This window comes from Puma concolor, chromosome D2 (assembly GCF_028749965.1).
Source record: "Puma concolor isolate L17-30 chromosome D2, mPumCon1.1.hap2, whole genome shotgun sequence".
NCBI classification, from domain to species: domain Eukaryota; kingdom Metazoa; phylum Chordata; class Mammalia; order Carnivora; family Felidae; genus Puma; species Puma concolor.
In genome coordinates, this window is record NC_141677.1 from 39,929,584 (window position 1) to 39,942,071 (window position 12,488).

At 52.4% G+C, this 12,488-nt stretch overlaps 1 long non-coding RNA gene across 1 annotated transcript in view; it reads right to left on the bottom strand.

Annotated features, from left to right (window-relative positions):
* The window catches only part of LOC147576008 (uncharacterized), a 29,055-nt gene extending 17,595 nt beyond the window's left edge, over nt 1–11,460 (bottom strand). Inside the window, exons 1-2 of the long non-coding RNA XR_015241663.1 lie at nt 8,759–11,460; nt 7,184–7,279 (exon numbers count right to left, since the gene is read on the bottom strand). This is a non-coding gene — a long non-coding RNA (uncharacterized LOC147576008). The remainder of the gene's footprint in view (nt 1–7,183; nt 7,280–8,758) is intronic.
* Between the last annotated feature and the right edge of the window lie 1,028 nt (nt 11,461–12,488).

Below are 12,488 nucleotides of genomic sequence, written 5' to 3' on the forward strand. Positions count from 1 at the left end.
CATCCAGTTTCCAGCCTAACATATAAGGAGCTTGAAAGTCATCACTGCCATCCCCCTAACAAGAAAAAAGATAAGCTAAACACCAACTACCCATCTTAGATCCATCAGAATTGAGTTCATGGAGCAAATCATTGTCTCAAAGATTAGAGAGATAGACAGCAAGATACAAAGACTCGCAAGTTTCTGGAGCAGAAAACTCTGTGGGAACCAGTACCAGGTTCCAATGTATTTAGTACATCAAGTTTGGTTTTCGACAAAAATAATTACAAGGCATATTAAAAGGCAAAGAAAGAAAGAAAGAAAGAGAAAAAGAAAGAAAGAAAGAAAAAAGAAAAAGAAAGAAAGAAAAGAAAAAAAGTCAAGTTTGAAGAGACAGAGCAAGCATCAGAACCAGACTGACACATGTCAGGAATATTAGAATTTTCACACCAGGTTGATTAATATAATAAGGACCATGATTAATATAATAAACGTTCTAGAGTAAAAAGTAAGAACATGAAATAATCAACAGATAATATAAGCAAAGAGATGAAAACTCCAAGAAATAATAAAAAAGAAATGGTAGAAATTAAAAAACACTGTAACAGAAATGAAGAGTATCTCTGATGGGCTCACTGATAGACTGGACACCACTGAGGACAAAATCTCTAATCTTGACAGTATCTCAATAGAAACCTCCAAAACTGAAAAGCAAAGAAAAAAATACTGGAAAAAAAAACAAGAACAAAATATTCAAGAACTGTAGGACATCTACAAAAAGAGTAATATATCGGTAGTGGGAGTACTAGAAGGAAGGAAGAAGGAAGGAAGGAAGGAAGGAAGGAAGGAAGGAAGGAAGGAAGGAAGGAAGGAAGGAAGGAAAGGAAAAAAGAAATATTTGAAGTGATAATGATGAAAATTTTCCAAAAATTAATGTCATACACCAAACCACACATTCCAGAAAGTTCAAAGAACACCAAATAAGATATAAAGGACAAAAAATTGATTCCTAGAGCTGCACAAAATCAAAAATAAAGAAAAAAATCTTGTGGGGTGCTTGGGTGGCTCAGTCAATTAAACACCTACTCTTGATTTTGGCTCAGATCATGACCTCATGGTTTGTGGGACCAAGCCCCGAGTTTTTCTCCCTTTCCTCTCTCTCTGACTCGCCCCCCTCTAAACAAACAAACAAGCAAACATTTAAAAAGAAAGAATCTTGAAAGAAGCTGAAACTGGGGAGGGGGACCCACCCTTATCTACAAAGGAGCAAGAATAGGAATTATATCAGACTTCTTGGAAGCCATTCAAGCAAGAAGAGAACAGAGTGAAATATTAAACTATTGAAAGAGTAAAAAAAAAAAAAAAAATCAGCAACTTACATTTCTTTATCCTGCCAAATTATCCTTCAAAAACAAGGGAGACAGACTTTCTCAGATAAACAAAAATTCAGGTAATTTGTTGCCAAAAGACCTGCCTTGCAAGAAATATTAAAAGAAGTTCTTCAGAGAAAAGGTAAATTATACAGGTCAGAAACCCAGATCTATATACAGAAAGGAAAAGCATTGGAGAAGAAATAAGTGAAGGTAAGACAGAAACTTTAATTTTTCTTATTCTTAATTTGACCTAACAGATGACAAGCTGACCAACATAACAGCAACAATGTAATTGATGATTACCGTTTATGAGTAGGTGAAATTAATGACAGCAATGATACAAGGAACCGGAGGGATGAATTAAGCATACCTACTTTGCTAATTACAAGGTACTTACACTACTGTGAAAGCAGTGTAGCATTATTTGGAAATGGAGTCAGATCCACTATACATGTATATTGCAAACTCTAGGGCAACTGCTAAAAAAGGGGGTTTTAAAAGAAGGTATAATTGATAGGCTAAGAGAGGAGAGAAAACAAAATCATATAAAATGCTAATTAAAACTACCAAAGGTGGGAAAAGGGTGGAAGGCGAAAACAGGAACAGAGAACAGGGAAACAACAGGAAACATAAAAACAAATGGGTGGGGTGCCTACTTGGCTCAGTCAGCTTAAGAGACCAACTCTTGGTTTGGGCTCAGGTCGTGATCTCACCGTTTCATGAGTTTGAGCCCCGCATCGGGCTCTCCATGCTGACCGTGCCCGAAACCTGCTTGGAATTCTCTCTCCCTCTCTCTCCCTCTCTCTCTCACTCTCTCTCTCCCTCCCTCCCTCCCCTACTCGTGCTCTCTCTGTCTCTCTCAAAATAAATAAATAAACTTAAAAAAAATGGGTATCCATATGGACTTCAACTCCACCTCATGCCACTTGCAAAAATAAACTCAACTTGGACCATACATCTAAACATAAAAAGCTAAAATTATAAATATCCAGAAGAAAACTTATGAGAAAATCTTTGTAACCCTGTTAGCAAGCAAAGAAGCCTTCAACAAGTCATAAAAAGCACTAACATGCCAGCATAAATCAGCCAAGAAGAACTTTGCCCTCCAAAAAATACCAGTAAGAAAGTGAAAAGGCAAGCCATTGACTATGGGAAAATATTTGTAATACACACATCTGACAGAAAAAAAAAAAAAAAAAAAAAAAAACCTTGTATCCAGAATTTATAGGAGGGGTTCTTACAGCTCAAGAATAAAACAAACAACCCAGTAAAACTGGGCCAAAGATCCAAATAGACGCTTTACCAAAGAAGATGCATGTGCACAAAAAGATTCCCAAAGTGTGCAACATTGTTAGCCATTACAGAAGTGCAACTGAAAACAGAGATGCTATTACAAGCTCACTAGGACTGCTAAAAGTGAAAAAAAAAAAAAAAAACTGACAGTGCCATACGTTGGCGAGGATGTGGGACAAGTAGAATTCTCATACACTGCTGGGGGCCAAAATGGTGCAAACCCTTTGGAAAAGAGCTTCTTACAAAGTAAAACATACCTTACAACCCAGCGGTTCCGTGGCTAAACACTGACCAAAGAGAAATGGAAACGTGTTCACCCAGATTTGTACTTGCGCGCTCACAGCAGCTACAGTCATAAAATTCTACAGCTGGAAGCAGCCCAGATATGTATCAGCTGGTGAATGGCTAAACGAACCACAGGATGTCCACTCCTTGGAATACCACTCGGCAATAAAAAGACCAAACTAATGACGAGGTACGGCATGGGTAGATGTACACAAAAGAACACAGACTGTTGGGTTCCATTTATAAGAAGTTCTAGAACACACAGAACTAATCTATAGCGATAGAAATCACATCACCGGTTCCCTGTGTGGGAGGCAGGGAGAGGGACTCGCTGCGGAAGAAGCGGGAAGATGTTTTGAGGGGTGTTGGAAAGGTGCTTTACCTGGAGTGGGGCAATGTTTATGACGTTGTCTACGTCCGTCAAAACTCACTGAACTGTACAGTTAAAATGTGTGTGTTTTGTAAATTATTCCTCAATAAAATTGACTTTTTTTTTTTTTAACAAAGGAATGGTGGGAAGGAGAAATAGAATGTACTTTGGGGATGAGGAAGGGGTAGAGCCTGGAACCTACAAGGGCAAGGGATCCTCTGAAGAGTTTGAATGCCAGCCCGTTCCTGTTCTCGTGGGTCGCTCCCTGGGGCTGCCTTTTCCTCCTGCCTTAGCAGAGGCCATCCATGGACAGGGCAAGGCCAAGACCATAAAACCCAAAGACCTGACCCTTTCGTGGTTTTTCTCTCTCAGTTCAAGTCAGCGATTATTTATTGAGCACCTACTGTATACCATCGCCTATGTGCCTGGAGATTTACTCACGTTAGTCTCTTACAGACTTGGAAGTCAGACTGCCCGGATTCCAGCCCTGGCTCATAACTGAATAGCTGGCTGGTCTTGACCAAGTTCCTCAACTTGCCTCCATTTCCTTCTTTGTAAAGTGGAGACACTAATTGCGTCTCCTCGCCGTTAGCGATTACAGTAGCTGCTGCGTCTGCACGTTTGCATGCACGCTGCACAGCTCCAGGGCTCCAGGACTCCAGGAAGACCACTGGGCTGCAAGCCCTGTCTTCACCTCTCACTGGCTGCGGGGACTGGAGATGGTCATTCAGCCCCTCTGGGCCTCCATTTCCCAGAAGGTAGGCATGATACGGAGCTTCCGTCACAAAGCATTTGAGAATTAAATGAGCTAATAGAAGTAGTAAAGTACTTGGCTCAGTGCCTGGCATATTGTAAGTGCTTTAAAAAATGTTGTACTCTTTATAGGAGCATTGCATTTGAGTAAAGGAAACTGCAAGCCCAGAGATGCTGAGCCAGTTGGCCAAGGTCACACAGCAAGTCAGCCAGGACAAGAACCCGGTCTCCTGGCCCATGTGAGAGCGTGTCTAGCAAGGAGGCTGACTGATATTCCTATTTCTTCCCACAACAGCACAAGAGGCCTCCTGGGCCTCCCTTCCCAAGCACAAAGGAGCCAGAGGGAGGCTCAGGGCACCAGGAGCTGGGGCTGACTTCTGTGGCCTGCCGAAGCAGAGCTCAAACTCCTACCTACGGGGGCCCCAGGGAAACCAAGATGGCGCACATGCTCCCAGAAGCCAGAGCACCGACCCCTCCTGCCTGCAGACAAGGGGTGTCCCCCAATCTTTCCAGGCTCCGACCACGTGCCTTGTCCTCCATGATGCCGTCCATGACTGCCTCCCTAGATCCCCAGGCCAGGAAGGGCCACAGAGAGACATGTATAAAAGACTAAAAATAAGACATTCCATTTCACTCCCAGCTCAGACTCAAGACTCATAGCACTGTGATGAGGGTTCCATGGGAGAAAACGCTTCAGGGGGCCTCTAACACGGGGTCAAGCCCTAGAAGTATTCAGGAAATGTTATTTTTCTTAAAAGTCAGAAGGAACATTATTCCCACTTTACCCAGAGGGAAACTGAAGGGCTCGGGGCTGAGAACACACAGCTCATAAATGGAAGAGCTATATAACCTTTCTCATTTCTCCACGCCTGCCAACCTTCTATCTAGGACCCTAATAACTGCAGGATGGGGAAACCGAGGCCCAGAGAGGGCAAGTGACTGTCCAAGGCCACACAGTCACTGGCAGAACCCAGACTTGACTCAGGGACTCCTGACACCACCCTTGACCCCACACACAGGGTCTCAGGCTGAGCCGAAAGACGTCACTCCTCAGGCCCAAGACCTGTGGGGACGAGCCCACGGCAGGTGCAGGCAGGGCTGGGGCCCTGCCTGCTGCCCCTCTGGGATCAAGACACGGCTTCAGGAGGTCCAGAACAGTCTCAGCCACTAAGCAGGGCTATTGCACTCTGGTGAGGAGAACTCCACACTGAGCAGGGGGCCCAGAGGGCTGAGGCAGAAGGAGGGATGGTGGATGGGCCACGAGCAGTGTGGACCAGGCAAAGGGGAGCTTGGTGTCTCCCAGTACAGAACTGGAGTCCTCACTTACTTCCCAGTTGTGGCACTTACCCAAGTGGGGATGATGGTCCCTTCAGCCCCCCCCCCCCACCAGGTGGGGCTGTCTTACAGTCGAGGAGGCATAAAAAGGCAAAAAGCTGCAGAGATTCGGGTCCCTGGCCCACCCATTCCAAAAAAGATGCCCTTGGACAATCACAAACTCTATGAGCCTCAGTTTCCTCATCTGTCCAACGGGGCTAAGAGTACCATGATGCTATACTGACATTTATGGCTGTGGGAAATAAACCTTCTAGATCCGTCTTTCAAGAAACTAAATGCTAACCATCCTACCTCCATCATCATCAGGCTGTCACCCTCAGCCTCAGGAAGGGAGAGGCCGCACAACGCCCAGGAATAGGGCAGGGCCTTGGTCCCCAGTCTGTCTGGGCACTGGGGAGACCCTCATGCTCCGAGACCAGGGGCGCCTGACGTCCTATGGTATCTTGCCGGGCATGAAGCTAGACGGGCTGCATGAATGGTGTCCCAGGCGTGCCGAGGCCTGTGCAGAAGACCCCCAGTGTCACCTTACAGCATCCAGTCTGAGACAACTAGATTGATTACTAGACTTGGAGCAGTTTCTGCTACCGTCCCAAAACGCCCAGGTAAAGGACTGCAAAAGCCAAGTCGGCTGGGGAATAGCCAGTGTAATATCTGAATATCCTCCTGTACAGAACCCCCTCATCCGGCAGGTGCACAGTAGGTGGGGCCACGAGGCCCATTCTAGGTCTGGCAACTGGGGCTGTGGTGAAAGCCAAACAAAGCCATACAGAAGCTGCCTGCCTCATGCTGGCCCACCGAAAGGGCTTCCCATCTCCGGCACCTTTATCCTTTGATCCCTACAATCCCACGAGACAGGCACTGCAGGTGCTGTTGGAGAGGCCCAGAGAGGCTAAGAGCCATGGAGAATGTCACACAGGAAAGCAGGGTCCCCGGGAATTCCAGCAAGGACCGCTTCCCTGTCCCTGAGGCCCCGGAGGCCCTGGAGGCCTCTGCCACCAGGAGAGAGGGTGAGGCAGGTGCGTTCCCGGGGTGTCTTGTGGCCAGCCTTGTAGGTGATGTGGGTCCTAATGAGAGCTAACATTAGAACTAATTGGAGAAGTATTTTCATGACAGGGGTGGGCATGTGGGCAGTAAAGGCACCCAGCATTGCAGGAACAGCACAGGGCTGGTGAGGAATAGCGTCCCTCCCCCTGTGCAAGAGACTCCATGCTGGCCAGGAATTAAGGGCAGCAGGGGTGGCAGCCGAGGGCTGCCTCAGAAGCTGGCAGAGGAGAACGTTTGCTCTTGACCAAAGTCCAGAACATCAGCCTCTGGATATGAACAAGGAAGCCTAGGTGTTTGGGCCTCGGTCTGCCTGTCTGGGAAATGGCCATTGTGAGACCCACTATGCTCCTGCCATTCAAGAACCTTCGGGAGAGCGAGATTGCTCCGGTCCGAATGTTTGTGTCCCCCCAGGTTCCTATGTGGAATCCTAACCCTTGAGGTGATGGTGTTAGGAGGGGAGGAGGCCCCGAGGGAGGAGCATGGTGGGATTGGTGGCTTACAAAGGAGACCCCCAGACAGCTCCTTCCCCCTGGTGAGGACTCAGACAGAAAGCAGCCAACAGTGAACCAGGAAGCAGGCCCTCACCAGACACCGCGTCTGCAGGTACCTTGATCTTGGCCTCACAGCCTCCAGGGTGATGAGAGAGAAATGTTGAAGCCACCTCGATGGTGGTAGTCTGTGACAGCGGCCTGAGCAGGCTGAGACACCCCCCATCCAACAAATTTCAGGAGGAGGGGAACAGTAGGGTTACCTCAAGCGTCCTGGCCTCCTCTGCTACTCTCAGCTGTGGCTTATCCCCAGGGAAACCCAGCACAGGTGGCCGAGGGTGGCTCATCTTTAAGAAAGCCTGTGACACAGAGAGGCGCGGGTCGGGGGAATTATTCGCTTTACACACAAGGCGCTTCTTCCACAAAAGGAGACGCCCCCCCCCCCCCGCCCCACCCCACTGAGTCCCCTGCATTCTGAGCTTCCCTGCCCTGTTCTGGGAGAAGGTAGAGGTGCGGCAGGGAAAGAACAGACCGGCTGTACCAGCTACTGCCCTGCTCTGGGGGGAGTTCTTCACCTGTAAGGTGAGGGGTTGGAGAGAGTTGTCTCCAGGGCTGGGGGGGTGTCAGGAGGCTTGAAGCAAGAGGTAGGAAATCCCGGGGACGGAGGTTGGTGAGAAACAGAAACCACGGCCCTCAAATGGGCCTGCACTTCTCAGGGACACGGGGGCCACTGGGAAGAGGAGGAAGCCCATTTCACACCTGGATGTGGGGGGGGGGGGCTGGGGTTCAAGACCCCTGCTCCTCCTCCCACGGGGCATGACAGCTGAACATGGGAGAAGGCCAAGGGCAGGGAACAAGTCCTGGGCCACAGTCTGGTGCCTGGCCAGGTGGGATGGTCTGGTCTCCCGTGATTCTTAGAGGGGAGAGCGGGGTAACCTTCTTTTTCTGAAAATGGAGCCAAAGCACCCCTTCGACAGCCTCCCAGCTTCTACTTCCCCCTTGTAATATTCCTCTACTCTGCTGCCTACGTGACCCTTCTGGAACATGGTCTTAATCATGGCACTCCCTTGCTCCCCCACCTTCAGTATAGCTCCCTGTCACCCCAGCCAGCTCCCCAAACTGACAACTGAAACTTTGTGAGGCCCTTGTTAAACAGACAGAGAGACCCCAGCCCCCGGCATGGCAGCCTTCCGAATCCATCAGGCTCTCTCCGGGATTCCTCCAACCTTCTCGTTTGATAGCAAAGCCATCAGAGAGGCAAAGTGACTTGCCAGAGGTCACACGGCAAGGGGACCCGAAATTCGAATCCAGCCCTGGTGACTTGGATAGAGTTCATTTACTCTCCCCAGAGGGGCCGCAAGCCTAGAGCAGGAGTTCCACAAAGCTGTGCCCCTTGGCTGAGGAGAGTCTGGCCCCCGTGCGGGTGGGGAAAATGGCAGGTAAGGAAGGAGAAGGTTGAATGGCGGGCTCTGAAGGCAGCACGAGGCTGTGGGCAGAGCCCAGACCACGAGTCTGGAGGCCCCGGGCCCCAGCGGCCTGCTGTGGGAAACGGATAGTAAATCCCTCACCTCGCTGACCTCGAAGGTTCCCATGGGAGTGAGCAGAGAGTGGGCGCTGCCCAGGCTGGAGCTGCACACACACCAGGTGTTTCTTCCACACCCCTTGCCTTTTGCACAGGATCCAGAGGCTCAGGGTCGTGGGCGCAGCCTTTGCAGGCCCCAAATCTACCGTCACCGCTCCCCCCAGCTGCAGCCCACAGTGGGGCTTTGCAGGCCCGGCAAACAACCCCTCACCCCCTCACACCAAGTGGAAACTTTTTTAAAGCAACAGAAACCAACCTCGGGGCGCTGCTCTGTGCTTGATGCTGGTGGCGGGGAAGGAGCTCCGCTACAGAGGAAAGGGCTCAGGGTGGGGGCGGAGGCCAGGCAGAGGCGGCACCAGGAGGGGAGAAACAGAGATCTGATAAGGGAGTCCTGCTCACCGGGGCCGGCCCCAGCAGCGGGGGAGGCACCGGGGGCACGGCCCTGCTCAACCCCTGCAATTTGCTGAGCTGGGGGCAGGGTTCTGCGGTGGCCCCCAGTGCAGCCAGGCACGCAGACCACAGGGTTCCAAGGCTCAACAAGCCCTGCACGCCCCTGCTGTTGGCTGTTTCCTGGGTTTCCTGGGGTGTCTGCCCTGCTCTGAGCTCTGGCTCCCACCCCAAGTTGCTCTGAGAGAAGTCGTGGGCCTGGGCATGGGAACCAGCCAGAGGCTCCAAGGTTGGAAGGCCCCTTTGTCTAGCTCTGAAGCTGACTCACCCATGGCCTTGGGCCAGTCTCTGGCCCAGCGGGTCTGTGTCCCCCTCACCCAAATAGAGGCACTGACTGTCTCTGGTAATAGCATCAGGACGTGGGGCTGGCCCTGGGAATTGAGAGGCTCCAAAGCACGCACTTGCTGTGTGGCCCGGAGCGAGTGGCTTTATCTGGGGTGACCAAGACTGTCGAGTTTAGCACTGAAAGTCTGCAGCCCAGGAAACGCCTCAGTCCTCAGGAAACCATTGGTCACCCTCTACCCCTCAAGACTGGGGTTTCCCCTGCTGAGACTCTAGCGGTCATTCCCAGCTTCCTGCACAGGGCTTTCCATGACTGACAGGGGGCCTGCCCTCCTGGGCAGACTCACGGCCCGACTAGAGAGACTGGGTGTGCACCTGTCCCAGGGAGGCCAGGCAGCCCCTGGGCTAGGCAGGCAGAGTGAGCGGGCCTCAGGAACCCAGAGGGGTGCAGATACCGGGAGACTTGACTTGGCACGGGCCTCACAGGAGGCGCCTGGCAAGCAGAGAGGCTAACCGGGGAGGGCAGGCCGGGGGGGGGGGGGGGGGTAACGGCTGCAGCACGGACCGGGAGGCCAGCCCATGGAGAAAGCAGTGCACCAGGCCCTGTACTGAGCCCTCAGATAGACGGAGGAGCCAGACTGGCCCTCAAGGGCCCCACAGTGGCATTTCTAAATCTACTGCCTCTGCTCTCTGAATTCCCCTGGCCACATCCACTGCCAAGCGATTTGCATCTAAACAAACACATAAAAAAGAAAACCGCAATAGACAACAAAGGTCTGTCTGTTTTGTTTTGTTTGTTTTTTAAGTGAAGATGGGCTTTTCACAGAAATCAAAAGCCCCCAGGGGGCTCCCCAAGTGGATGTCTACACGTTCCCCCCACACTTCCCTGACTCCCCACGCAGCCTGCCCCAGCGGAGGCAGACCACCCCGGAGAGACCAACCGGAGGCCGAGTGGACAGCCCTGGTCCCCTCCCACACTCCAGGGCACGGGGCACTGCCACCTGCCAGACACCTTCCCCTCAAAGCATCTCACCAACAGCTTCCGGGGTGGCCTGGGTTGCCAACCCTTCCTAGTTTCTCGTGCCAGAGAGACCTCACACTTCCTAGCTGGGCCAACCTCAACCATTCACTGACCCTCCCTGGGCCTCTGTCGCCTCATCTGCTAACGGAGGGCTCTAAGGCAAGCGAGGGCAGGAAGAGGGGTAGGCCCCGCTATTACCGGCTGCTGGGCTGAAAGCTCCAGTCCAGTCTCATCCAGAACCACCCACCGGAAGGAGGAGAGGGGCCACAGGGGATGAGGGTGAGAAGACTGGAGGGAGATGCTGTCAGTGTCACAGTGGCCACTCCAGCTGGTCTGTGGGCTCAGAGACCACTCTCTCCCCCACGCATTTGCTACTCCCTCTTGCTAGGTCAAGTCACGTGATTCCTCCCCGCCCCCCGCCACACACGTGCCGTAGGAGTTACACACTCCGTGTACTTGTCCCCCGTCCTCCGTTCTTAGGGCTTCTGTCCAGAAGATGTTGCCTTAAGCACCAAGCTGACACTTGGATAGGAATGTCTTGCCCAGCATCCCGCTGCATAACGCAGAGCAAGGAAGGCAACCGGGTCTGACAAGAGGCCTGGGTTCTTTCCACTGCATGCAAAGGGCCCGAAGCCAATAGCCCTGGCAAGAAAGGGGTCTTTGCCAGCCACCAAGGTTTCCGAGCAGGGGAGTGGCACGACTGGGTGGGCCACGGGAAGCTGGACTAGGGGACCGGTGCCAGCAGACGGCAAACCCAGCACGGTGGCTCCGATAAGAGCCGGAGTCAGTGGGGGTGGGGGGCGTGCAGGGGAGGAGGTTGGGGGCAAGGGATGCTCAGACTTCAAGCCACCACCCCTCTCAGGCTCTAGGGACGCAGAGGTGGGAAGAGACAGCGCCAGGGAGGAGGGGTCGGGCTGGGGAGGACTACGGCGCTCCACTTTTGGTTCCTGCCACGAGCCGTGCAGCGGGCTAGTGGGGTCGTCAGCTCACCTTCCCGGACGGCAGCCGCGGAGGACTGCGGCTCCCCCAGCACAACTTGGCCAGTGCAGGGCGAGCCCTGGAGCCCCCGGGGCTGTGCCTGCTCCCCGCCGCACACCAGGCTCCTGTACCCGCTGTCTCTCCAAGCTGATTCCCCATGCCAGATTGATGAACAACGTAATAAAGGGGGCAATCACATTATTCCTGAATGCATTTTAATAAAAATCAAATAAAAGCAATTATGTGAATTTTCAAGAGGATCACCTCTCCTCCTTTCCCCGAGGTAGGAAACAGAATGAATTCAGGAAATCATTAAAATCAGAAACCCGAGCTGTGTGCCACCGCTGCGTTGGCGGCTGCCACACAAAGGCAGCAGGGAAGCCCGGTCCCCAGCGGCAGCGCGGGTGCCTTTCTTTCGCTCTTTGAGTGGAAATTCCACCTATGGGTGAAGAAGGGTAATTAAGGGCCAAGAGAGATGCTTTGAATCCGCACTGCCTTTGCCCCTTCAGTACAAACTTCCCAGCTTCAAAGGGGCCTCGGACTGCCCGAGCGAGAGCTCTCCAACCTGGAAGCTCCAGAGGCCTGCAGAGGGCGGGCGCAGGGCTCGGAGAGGTCCCCCCAACCAACATGGCTCTTCCCTCTGCGGGGGGACATGCAACTCTCAGCCCAGCTCGAGGCCAGGATGCTGGCTCTGGGTGCAGAAGGACCAGGTCCCATGGAGGGGGGCCATGGGTACCTGCACCCCACACCTGCATCCTCAAAAGGGACACACGCTTTGTGATGTGCAAGGCCCTTCCCACCTGAGCGGTCATTCTAGCCCCATCTGCCCCTCAGATTGGTATGTCTTTAGGGGCTGGGGATGCTGAGGCTGGAGGGGGGCACACTCAAGGTCATCCAGCTGGTGAAGCAGTGCCTGGACTGGAGCTCGGTTTACCCAGGGCTGTGAGGCAGGCCCAAGTGGTCCGGACACAGCACAGCTTTGCCTTGCGTGGCACTTTCAGGAACAAGCATTGACCACCCCAGCTGCCGCTCCCTGGACCCTGGCCTGGCCCACCATCCAAACACTGTGAAGGGAGTGTGTTCATCTCGGTACAAGTTCAGGACTGAGCTTCAACAGAGTGAAGCGACCTGCCCACAATCCCACAGCCAGAAAGGAGGAATCCTGGCTCTGCCCAGGGTCATCGGAGTCCAGAGCCAAAGATTCTGATTGCCAAGCCACAGTGCCACCCTTATCAGGGGAAAGAGGCATTCACTCAGG